The sequence below is a fragment of the Dermacentor albipictus genome, chromosome 5 (genome assembly GCF_038994185.2).
Source record: "Dermacentor albipictus isolate Rhodes 1998 colony chromosome 5, USDA_Dalb.pri_finalv2, whole genome shotgun sequence".
Classification (NCBI taxonomy): domain Eukaryota; kingdom Metazoa; phylum Arthropoda; class Arachnida; order Ixodida; family Ixodidae; genus Dermacentor; species Dermacentor albipictus.
Window position 1 is genome coordinate 173,091,005 of NC_091825.1, and position 13,060 is coordinate 173,104,064.

The 13,060-nt window shown below is 42.8% G+C and overlaps 1 protein-coding gene across 11 annotated transcripts in view; it reads left to right on the forward strand.

Moving 5' to 3' along the window:
- LOC135897507 (intermembrane lipid transfer protein VPS13A-like) overlaps positions 1-13,060 on the forward strand; it is a 1,023,564-nt gene that overhangs the window by 67,296 nt on the left and 943,208 nt on the right. The window lies entirely within an intron of this gene.

Sequence of the window (13,060 nt, forward strand, 5' to 3'; positions counted from 1 at the left end):
CAGATAAGGATTGCTCAAAATGCGTGATAGGATGGGGGCTGTATATGGGGATGTACGCTTCAAAATTTCATTATTTATACCATCAACGCTGGCTGAAGTAGAGGCCTTTAGTTTCTTAATTAGAGATGAGATGCCGGATGCATCAATCTTTATTGGTGCCATATACCTGTTGTTTATGTCTTTGATTGCAGGAATGGTAGAGTAATCCTCGCGTGCAAACATCAAGATAAAAAAAATTATTAAAAGCAACTGAGGAGTCTTCTGAAATAGGTGCTCTGGTATTGTCTTGGAGTGAAATTCGGCCCGAGTCTTTTCGAGGGAAAATCAATGACCCCGAATTTCTTAGGGTTATTTTGTATCATGGATTGGAGGTCGTGTGAAAAGAATTTGTGCTTAGCGCTACGAATGTTACAACAATAATCTTTTTCGGACTCTTTATGTTTTAACCACGCCACTGGGGTTCCTCGCTGCTTAGCAATTCTGAACAGGCATTTCTATTTACTTTTTATTGAGCATAGCGTTCTGTGATACCAGGGTTTCGAACTATTTATCCGAAAGTGAATTAGCGGAATATGAGAGTGTGTTAGCTGCATTAGTGTTTCCTTAAAGATTTTCCAGTTTCCCTCAACAGTTCGAGAAACAAAATTACGTATGAACGAGCTGTAGAAATTCTCTAAACCTATGTTGATGGAAGTGAAATCAGCCTTCTTATAATTAAATATGCGCTTAGGTGTAGTGCGTTTCTATACGGGCAGTGTGTAAGTTTAACGAGTAGATGATCACTAAAACCAGGCATCAAAGAAACTGATGCAACTGTTTCAGGGATAGATGTGAAAACGAGGTCAAGAACATTATTGCCATGGGTGGGTTTCTGAATCATTTGCACTAGAGAAAAGTCTAGTGCAAGCACTAAGAAATCGTTGGAGTGTTGGGAGGGGGACGTTAGGTTAGCCCAGTCAATTTCGGGGTAATTAAAATCACCAAATAAGAATATGTTAGCTTTAGGAAATTTCTTAGTAATTTTGCAAAGATTTTCATACAAATAAGACGTGAACGTTTCTGTGCTGTCTGGTGGTTGATAACATATTCCAAATACGTATTTAGAATGCAAAGATGGAAGATTTTTACGGCTACCAATACCCCGCCGCCCCTTCTTCCATCCCTGTCTTTACGATAGATGCTGTAGTCAACTGATGGTTGTAGGACTTCGTCATCAGTGATATCGGAGTGGAGCCATGTTTCTGTGAGTAGTACAATATCACAATTGCTGGTTTCTAGATGCGAGCAAACTTTGACACGTTTTGGGAGTAAACTGCGCATATTCATGAAAGATATTGAAATCTGCGCTACAGCATTATGGACACTTGGATTGTGAGGTGGATGACAATCTGATGAGACTGCTGGCCTTTGAAACTGCTATATAGATGTTTGAATAACGCTGTCAGTGTCAGCACAGTAAGTGAACACGGTATTCTCTATCAGCAGTTTAGCGATGGCTAGCTTAAACGGCACATTTTTGGACTTCGCAAATTCTATTAAATTTCTTCTGGCTATTCGTGTTTGCAATGAAAAGTCTTCGCAAACAGCAAAATTAGTATTTTTGAACTTGTAACCTTTTTCTATTATTCTTAGCTTACCCTTGAAGAAGGATATCTTTGCTTATCCTTATCCTCTTGTTCAGCAAGTAGCCAAGCGAGCCCTGAGGCTGAGACTGAACATTGTGCTTCTGAAGGCGTACATGTTTTGTCGCAGTCTAATGCCCTCCACAAAAACTTCCTTGTCAACAGTGTAGCGCCATTCTTTAGAGAGCGTGAGGCGTATAGCGCGTGAAAAAGATAAGGTTGAAAGTGAGACGTGACACACACAGGCGCTAACTTGCAACAATCTTTATTTCGAGAAAGGGACCCATACATATATAGAAATTTGTGTCATATATAGAAAAGTTTGTGTCACGTCTCACTTTCGTTCTTGTCTTTTTCACGCACTATAAGCCTCACGATGTCTTACCAACAATTGTGCCCAAATCACTGCTTTACAGCTTTAGGAACATTCCCTTTCGTTGCTAACTGCTGACAAGGAAGGAGGTTTTGTTATTTTACCAAATGACGTGTTTGGCTCAAAAGCCCACGAGGCTATTAATTCTGTGTTCAAATGCCGTGATGACATATTGTTTTTAAAACTAATAACGGAAGTGAAAAAACTTTGTAACCCACCGAGTCTAAATCAGTTAGCCAGTTCAATTACAAAAGCAAAAAACCTAGCTTGGATTTGTTTTCCACTGTCAAAACCCACGAGGTTGACTGGCCGCTACGAGCCAATCTCTGAGAAGGAGACTTGGCAAAGAGTGGTTGCTTTGTTTTTACAGGAGAAACATAACCTGCTAACAATTGACGACCCTTTTTTGGTTAAACACTCTAATGATATCATTGCATATATGTCAAGTAATGACAAGGGCCTCAACACCTGCTCCATTGACATCAAAATCGGCCATTGTAAATCTTTGCTTCACAAATGCCATAAATAAGTCTTGCTTCCACTCTTTAACATGCACTCTCCTGGCGCAGGCCTCCTGCCTAACATATGCTGGATACCCCGAGCTTTTGTTAGTTTCTGTAGCAGAAAAGGTATTAAAGAAAATCAAGCTTGGAGACAAAGCACCAGCTGACTGCACTGCCAGAGACAATAAGCCAGTCACAGTGTTCCCTTACTTGCACAAGATATCTTCCAGCTTGAAGAAGATCGGCAGTAAAGTAGACATTATAACTTTTGTCTTTTTCCCTGGAAAAATTACCAGTGCTCTGCAGGCACGGGAATGCTCATGCCACACTACGAAATATTTGCACTACTAACCCTAGGAAGCGGTTTGGAGCATGCGTCCTGGGTGTGGTTTACATGATTCCCCTGACTTGCGGAAAGAAATACGTTGGCCAAACAGGCAGATGTTTAAATGAGTGATTGAAAGAGCATTTTTGCAATGTTTACACCGCCATGCAAGGTAATCTTGGCATTCACTGCCGATACTACCTTTGTGACTCTGACTTTGAACACTGCGTCATAACCTCCAAACACCGGGAACAGCTTACACGTGAAATCATAGAGGCTGAAAAGATACAGCGGCTGGGGGACTTTTGCATCAGCATGCCTTCTATTGCCCTTGCCAAAAACGAAATCAAGTATCTGGCTGTGATGCAATAGAGGTTCATGTGTGACATAATGCAAAAGCTGTTTTTCATTACTTTTGGTCATGTATATAGTTCTGGCGATTTCGCAAATAAAGATCAGTTGAAGTCGCCGCCTGTGTTGGGTTCTTCCTTCTGTCCTCGTCTTTTGCGCTGTGCACACATGTCAATATTGAATCACCAACTCGCCCAAGCTTCCACCTTATCAAGTTATATGATTTCCATACTACGGGCACATATACCCATGACGGGTGGATCGGTGAAAAAGTGGGCAGTGAATATCGAACTATCAACTCTAGCTCTTTCAGATGATCTTCACGTATTGATGTTAATAATTTCCATACTATCGCACATACCCACAGTGGGTTATCGGCCAAGAAGCATGTCCATGTGCTGATTATGATGATGATTTCCATACAGTGGTGCATACCCACAATGGGTGATTGGCCAAGAAGAGGGTAGTATTGGCGACGAGGACTTGCGGAGTCATCTGTCGGAAGCACCTTGCTTGCATAGTATGAGGGATAATGCAACGCGCTCCTCATAGGTTTGGCTGTCGGCATTCAGTAAAAACACCACGGGGGAGCCCGCCTGGACATTTCTGTAAGTTCTCTCGAAATGACGAGAAGTTCATTACTGTCAAAATGATAATCTTGGGCAAACAGAAAGCACAGAATGGTTTACAGGTGCTATCACTTTACCAAACACGTACAGTGAACGCACACATCACGCGGTCGCCACCATGGAGTCCCCTGAACCGGTTTCTTGCGTGACAGGTAGGCAATTGCCATGAGAAAACTATGTAAAATATTTTCTTGTAGTGGGCTGCCTAATTAATGAAATGGAGCCTTAATCCAGCGATCACAAGCGTTTACAGCGACCGACTACGCGTCTGTATGCACGTCTGAGCACAGTGTTTTGCTTTTGCTTTTGCTCAGTGTTTTGCTTTTTTGCTTTTGCTCAGTGTTTTGCTTTTGATTCCCTTGAACTTAAGACCACAGCATATGAGCATTTTGACAGTACACAAGCAAGCATCGTTGCGTGGACGCCATCAGAGCTGTTAAAATAATAATTTCATTATAACTAGGGACTTCGATGCATACAGCGACGTGTGATGTGCCGTTGCGACGATTCAGTCTTCTTCAAGCGAAGCTTGTGTTGCCTCACTCGTGTTGGCGTTGGTGTTGGTGTTGCCGTATTAAAAAACCCAAGCCGTGCAAAAATAAAAATTGCTTGTCAGGCTGTGGATTCGAACCACCGACCTCCAGGTTGTGAGACCACTATGCTAACCGATTCAGCCACTGTCAGTTCATCATGTGTAACCTTTAAAGGGCCCCTCACCAGGCCCCATAGCAAATTTTGGTTATCTGCTGGAAGTTGTTGCGTGCCCTCTAGGGAGCGTTTTGCCACAAAAATTTTCAAATCGGCTCATTAATAGCAGAGATAGAAATATTTCAGTGCCGTGAACCCTTGATTTCAGCAGGTGGGCTCCACTGCCAAGCAAGACGCTCACTCCACTCGCCCTGTGTAGCCTTCGCAAGCGAAATTCCTTCCCTACGTTCTCCCATACCAGACCTCGAGGATCGTGTGATACATACGTCATAGGCCCCGCCTTCATTTTTTTTTTTCGGCGCTACGGACTTCTGCTAACGGCGCCGCACGCGAGCTGTTGTCTCATTTGCACAGTGCACGATTTTGCACGCTGTGCACGAGAAAACCTGACTAGTGGTATTATTCAGTGCTACACGAATACTGAGGCAGAACAAGCAGATCATAGAGCATGACCACGCGCGGTAGCACTGTATAAAATGGCATAGTTTCGGTAGCTATGCACGTGACTGCACGACCCTGGGAACAAGCAGACGAAGCGGAAGTACATCTCTCTTTCTTTGGTGTTAAGTAAAACAAAAAGCACGCAGACATTCCGTTAGCTTGTTTTATTATTTTCTAAACTTAAATCCATCAATTCAAGCAACAGATTGCACAGATAGCAGATGTTGTCTTGAATAATTTTCAATGTCACGTGTCACCAAGACCGACGTCGCACTGCAGACTCGAGTGCGTAGGTGCAGGGATGCGACTACGTCATCCTCCAGCTTGTGGCGCGGCAGCCATGAGGAGAAGGGAAAACGGCGTTCGGTTTGAAATTTCAAATCTGTTCGCTGTGCGCAGCGATGTAATACTTTGCAGACATGATCGTTATCCCTCAATGTATACTCTGCGCTTGTCAGCTCAAAATGGCCAGACCTGGTGAGGGGCCCTTCAAAGCGGGGTTTTATATGCATGAAGAAGTAGACACAGCGCAAGGCGCGAACCAGTCTCTGCCCCCCCCCCCCCCCTACGGAGGAGGGAAAGGGTGTGATCACGTGTTCGCTTGCCTCGTGCCCTCCGTTTCCCACCAGTTCAGGCCTGGCAGTTGGATGGGGAGGTCATGTTTGGTTCGTTCTGCCGAAGAGCAGGCTGCGTTGAAGGAATGGCAGCGGGAGCAAGCCACGTGTTGTGCGTTTGGCCGAAGCACAGGGGGCGTTTTATGAACGTCGCCAAGAACTCGCTTGAGAAAGGGCATGTTATCGGCGTGCTGACCTCGCCATGAGGGAGTGCGAAGCCGACGCGTTACGGCAACAAAGAGCCGTGGATACTGTGCTTTGCTTGCACCCCTCTTCACAGTAGTGGAAGGGCAATCGGTTTCCTTTTTCTAAATTCTTGGACCTTTCAATATCAGTCGCATTGCACTGTATGTTTATGAGTCTTCCTACCGAGCAATTTCCTGCTGCTTCTTTTTCTTCTTCCAGTATGCATTCATTTTTTGGTGCTAACACAAACATGAGCATATGTCCTGCCTTTTTTTTAAAGTGCTTCTTACAGTTCCCTTTCCATTCCAGTGAACTTGCCAGTGTTTAGCATCAACAAGTTCATAGACCAGAACTTCATGACATTAGCTGGGTAGCACATGCAGGCAAGCATCTTGGTGCACGATTTCTGCTACTCACTGGACATCGCAACCCCGATGCCGTAGCAGAAATCATTCTCACGGAAGTGCTTGATGCACATCCGAGTTGTAGCCTATGGTTGCTTGCCAGTTCTAAATTGTGTAGCCGAAGATTCACACAGTTTCTTGTCCTTTGGGTACGTGTGAAGCCACAGGTATGCTCCCGCTACTCACAATGAGGTTATTCAATTCTACATGTCTAGAAGGGTTTTTCCACCCCCTCACCCCAAGTTGAATAGGGTGCAAGCTGTTTCGCTTAGACTTCTACAGACCAGCACATATCCGTGTCTGTCCGTTCTCCACGAGGCTTACTCCGACGTGCATCGTGACGATGCCTGCCCGTCCTGTGGGCAGACCTCCACTCTAGCGCACATGCTTTGGGAGATTTACAACAAAATTGATATCATACTATCATACCTACTCTAAGATAAGTAAATGCAGAAAGAAAGTGGCTTCACCTCAAAATCCCTGGCTCACAAGGCCATGCGCACACGAGAAAACGTACAAAAAACTAAAAGACAACAATTCAATATAAACCTACCCGCGCTGTACAAGAAATTTTGCAACACATTTTCTTCACGGCTTAATAAAGCTAAAACCAAATATTACGAAGAAAAAATGCTTAGACGTGGTTCTGATGTAAAGAAAGAATGGCAAATAGTGAACTCCTTTTTAAATAGGAAACAAGGAGCGTATAGCATAACTAAAATATCCCACGATGGTAATACTTATTTCGAACCTCTTTAGGATTGCGGAGTCTTTGAGTAATTTCTTTTTTGTTAATAACTCCACTCAAACTCAACACAACTTATACGCATCAAAGTGACTTCCACATTCATTTTATATGTTTCCAACCACTCCTGATGAGGTGGTATCAGTAATCAACAACATAAAAATAACTAGTGCTGTACTGGACTACATTCATCCTGGTCATGTTGAAATAATTTCTAAACCAATATCATTTGTACTGTCTGAAATTGATAACCTCATGTTTAAAACAGGCACATTTCCTCGCGAGCTTAAATCGTGGTAGGGTTATCCCAGTTTTTAAGAAAGGCGATCGCTCATTACTATCTAACTACAGGCCAATTTGTGTTTTACCCTTTTTTAGCAAGGTCATCGAGAAAATCGAAAAACGATTGACCAAATACATAACCAAATTTAATATTCTTTCACCTGACCAATTTGGATTTCGATCTGGTTACTCTACTGACCTAGCACTTGCATCTCTTACTGATCATTTAAAGAAAGCCATTGATAACGGTAAATTCGCAGCATCCTTATTTGCTGACTTTTCAAAGGCATTTGACAGCATTGACCACGAGATTCTTTATCTTAAAACTAGGTTCAATTGGTATCACAGGTCCTCCTTTACTACTATTACGCAGCTACTTACGAGACAGATACCAGGTTGTTAGTGTTTCCGATGCCCATTCTAAACCTAAAATGACTAATTTAGGTGTACCACAAGGATCCATATTGGGCCCGTTACTCTTTTTGCTTTATATTAATGATCTACCTAACTGCCTCACATCTCCTAATTGTATACTATATGCCAATGATACAACAATTTCGAATTCTGGCGAATGTCTGTCAACGGTAATAACCAAGCTTAATAGTGATCTTTATAACTTGTTAGAATGGTGCAAAATGAATAGACTTACCATTAATACTACTAAAACTAAATTTATTTTATTCTCATCCCAAAATAAATCATCACCATGCATTCCGCCCATTTCCATTGGTGACCATTTATTACCAGCAAGTGAAGAATGCACATACTTAGCTGTTATTATTGACTGTAACCTAAAATTTCATCGCCATAAAACGCATATTAAAAAGAAGTTATGGCATGGAATACGTATTCTCATCAGGGCACGTCCATTTTTTTCATGACCTGTGTTGCTCTCACTGTATTTCGCATTTGTACACTCACATTAACTACTGCATAACCTTCTGGTGTAACACGTACACTACTCAGCTAAAGCCGATACAAACCATCCAAAACCAGGCAATTAGAATAATCACGTCGAATCCACACACCGCCAGTGCTAAACAATTACTACAAGCAAATAACATTCTAGACGTTGCAGCCCTTGCAAGTACAACCTTGCCACTTTTCTTTTCAAACTAATAAATGACAAAATATCATCATCGCTAATTCCTATATCATCTCCAACAAACAGTAACTCAACTCATTTTGCACTGCATAATAACTTCATTCTGCCCAAAGCGCGCACTAATTATGGGAAACAGACAGTTCACTTTGCAGCCATATCATCATAGAATACATTACCATTTGTCATAAAACTCCTGAAACCCCATCGATTTTGTGATGAACTGAAAAATTTTTTGGTAAGTGATATGTAAGTGACACTATGCACTGTATAATCCGATTTTGGTTTTAGACCTGCCATTCTTATGTACTCCAACATACAATTAATTTTTTTCTTACATTCTTTTTGTTTGTCTTTCTTCCTCTTTTACTTTAGTTTTATCTAGTTTCGAAATATTGCTTACTGCCGTTATATTGTCTCTTAATTACTTCATCTACTTAGATTGGTATCTCATTATTTATTATTACTAGATTTGTACCAATTGAGCTGTTGCTTGCCAAATTAACCTTTATGTTAACCATGAACAGGAGGTCCCAATTCAGTTTTAACTATGGGACCTCCTTCTGTATATCTCTATCTGTATAATATTTTTATGTAATAATAAAAATTGATTAATTGATTTAGTGCGGGTCGACATACTCAAAGTTCATCAAGGAGGAGTGGGACTCGCTCTAGAAAAGCAAATCCTGGATGTCCGGCATGCCCGCAATCGTGCCGGTAGGCTAGACCTGCTGGTCCTGACGTGGGACTAGCCGGGTACACGATGAGTTTGCATCCTCGCCGGACCTGCAATAAACTTTCTTCACTCACTCACCCAGGTTGACACCGGGCCATTGCGTACATCTGGCACTGCAGCACCGAGCAGTAGCCTAACATGTTGGATGCCTTCAGAGGCAGCCAATATCTATTATAGTGCTTTCAAGTGTTGTCAAGCAGACATCTGACACAGGAAAGCCTCCCACTTAATCAGAACTGCAGCGCTGGTGGGACTTTCAACTTTCGTTTTCAGCTTGCTTGCTCGGCTCTTCCAAAGCAGCTGACGTGGCCGCCGTGTCCATGTTATCCCTCATACCATGTCACACTGATGGCCGCACCCGCTCTTCTAGTGGTGGAGCTTGCTCCTAATAGATTGTTTTATCGGCGTGAACAAAAGAGGAATGTAGCCTCGAGCCAGTGACCGCGCCGCTCCTCTATGCACTGTCAGATGACTCAAGGTCAATGGGCTAACACTGTGCTGTATTCGGCTGCGAAAATAGCTTCGGGAAGTGAATTAAAAGTGCATCTTCTGCTGTGGCGATGCCGTGGACTGTTCAGAAGAATTTGATTGCAGTGAGCGATGAACTTGGCACCCATGATCAAACTGGCATATGAAAGAAAGATGCGTATTTGAGTCAGTCAGCTATAGTGAATCAACGAAGTTGTCTATTTCTTTGTCAATGCACACTTAAGTTATTCTGTTCAAACCTGTTCTTAGATTATTATGCTCGGCAATCACCATTCTGTTGGAAGTTGACCGGGGACGTATTATGAGAACAGTACCTGCCGATGAACAAAATGAAGTTGTGTTTTTTCTCGTTCTGTAACTTTTTTCTTTTACTTTGCGTTTCTCCTCTTTAAGTAAGAATTTTCTTGAGCTACCTCCTGCTTCTTGGCTCGTACCCACTAGGGGGATCCCTAGTGGGTACGAGCTATAAAAGGTGTCCAACATCATCATCAGAGCTATGCCTACCATGTGCTGGCTGTCTGGCTGAAGATGCGCATGCATGGTGTATTGTTTTAGAAAATAATGTTAGTTGCTGTTCGAGAGAGTAGTTTGTTTTTCAGCTCTCTCAAGTTGGAGAGATGCCCTTGCATTGGCACCACTTAAGACCTAAGAGTGCACATTCTCACCTCGTCGATTTCCTGGAAAGCAACTCGTTCTTCCATCCATCTCAACACGGTTACAGAAAAACTTTTTCATGCAATACTCAATTTCTTTGTTTCACTAACAATTTGTTTGCCGCCTTAGATCAAGGATTCTACATTGACTGTATTTTTCTAGATTTTGCCAAAGCTTTCGACACCATATATCATAACCTACTTATCTATAAACTTAATCAGCTTAATATTGACCCAAATGTGTTGTCTTGGATTAAGGAGTGTCTTTCTAATCGAACTCAATATGTCACAACCAGTAACTATTCATCTGCTTTGTCAGCAGTTAGATCCGGAGTGCCATAAGGCTCTGTCTTGGGGCCTTTAGTCTTCTTGATTTATATTACTGATCTCTCTAACTGTGTAATGTCATCATCAATTAATCTGTTTGCAGACGATTACATTATATACCGAAATATCACTAACCCTGATGATTCAGATAAACTGCAAGGAGATCTTCACAATGTATCACTCTGGTCTAAGAAATGGCTCACGAAACTGAACGCTAGCAACTGTAAATCTATGCGCATATCACGTACGGCCAGCAATAGCAATCAATACCAATATGTACTGAATGACACTTCACTAGCATTCGTTAACGCTCACAAATATCTTGGCCTTCACGTAACTAATGATCTCTCATGGAATATGCATACTAATTATATTACTGGTAATGCTATTCGCATGTTAGGATATCTCCGTCGTGACTTTTCTACCGTTTCTACTTCGGTAAAATTGACACTCTACAAAACTGTCGTTCGCTCAAAACTAGAATAAGCATCTACCATTTGGGATAACAATCAAGCATCGCTAACCATAAACCTTGAAGCAATTCAAAATCGAGCAGCTCACTTTATTATCTAACTATTCCCACAATTCCAGTGTTACACGTATGACAAAAACCCTGAATCTGCCAGATCTTTCATTATGCTGCAAATGTGCTCGTCTTTGCCTATTCCACAAGGTTTATCACTCTAACCACGTGATCAAGAATCAACTTATCACCCCACGTTCTGACCACAAATACAAAGTTGCTGTCCCATCCTGCCGAACGAACAGGTATCACGATTCTTTTTTACCCCGCACAAGTGTCGACTGGAACCACCTTCCTGCTTCCATCATTCAGATCACAGATATATCTTCATTCAAAACAGCAGTCTACCACGCTATCGCTTAATGTTGTCCGTATACCATTGTCGTTGCATTGCTTTGTTATGTACCACTCCTTTCTGTACTGCCTAATATAAATGAATGAATGAATGAATGAATGAATGAATGAATGAATGAATGAATGAATGAATGAATAAATAAATATGTACGCACGCACGCGTGTGTGCGTGCGCCAATATGCCACTATCAACAAGACGCGCGCGCGCGTCTTGTTGATAGTGTTGACGCGTGCACAGGCAAATGTGAACACTGGCAGAACGCTCGCGGGATAAAGAGCAACAGCAGCAGTGAGCGCGTTCCCTTTTGTGCTTCAGTGCAAACTAGGCGTGTGAAGACGCAACACACATGAAGCCGTCAGCTGTCTTTAGCTGCTTAGTGTTCCAACTGATTGCAGATTGCCTCCAAGATGGTGCACAGCTGGCCGCGCTCAGCTGCCGGAGTAGAAGAGAGATGCACAAACCTGCCCTTTCCCCCTACTAGCATGGGCACATTTCCCCCCCCTCCCCCCCCCTAATCTTGCCTCCCACCAATGTGAGAAAACCGCACATCCTTGCCGCCTTCTTCCTATGTGCGAGAAGAAGCTGCTGCATCAAGCCACCGTCCTTCTCAGTTCATCCTTGCAAACTTTCCCTTGCAGCTAAAGCATGCAGCCGCGATGTTATCACACGTGAACTTTATCCGGTACCCCATGCTGATGGGCTGGCAACGGAAATTTTCCTGAAGTGTCCATATAATTATTATCGCAGCAATAACATGTTGCACATGTGTTATGTATTGGCGATGCTCAGACTTGACTCGCCTCCTATTTCGATTGCAGGCAAAGGTGCGGCAGCGTCTCTAGGCTCGTTGCCATATCTAAGCAACTCTAGGCTCATTGCCATCGAAGCTGAAAGCTTACTTACGGCTTGCTAAGAAGTTTCCCAAACCCAAAAACTTGTTGAGATCTCTCAGGAAATCGCAAAAACTTGCTGTTTGTTGTCGACAGCACATTCGCTGCGCACCCTCCAGTGTGATCCCACATACCAGCATGACACCGGGCAACAGATAGCGCGGTTATCACAAAATGGCGGCGCCTTCAAACAATCTATTTCCTGCCGCCAAGTAGCTCTTTGAGGTGATTGCCACATGCTGCTGATGATTATGATTTCCAGTATCACACGTACCCACAATGTGGGTTCTGTCAAAAAGTGCGTCTGCATGTTAATGATGATGATGATTTCCATACTATACCCTCAGCAGGGTATCAGCCAAGAAGTGGGTCTGCATGTTCATTAGGATGACGATTTCCATACGATGCCACACACTTAAAATGAAAGATTGGCCAAGAAGCAGCTGGTGTATTTAACATAAATAAAAAAGAAAAGTCAATAAATATAAGCCAATATAAGATTTGTTACCTAGCACAGCATGGGTGAGCAAGAACTTTTGTGCATCGCAGTTTCCTTTACGCTAAGGATAAAGTATCGAAATGGGCAAATTTATAATAGAGAGGCTTAGATTAGGGGATGCAGATGGCTTGCATACGCAAGAACTAAGCGCCACGGTATTGTGCATGAGCAGACCCAGGGTCTGCACATGTGCAGTACTGTGGTCCCTAGTTCTTGCGTACACAAGGTCTGCTCATGCACAATACCGTGGCCCCTAGTTCTTGGTAACGCCAGATGCTTTCATCCCCTAATGTGAAACTCTAA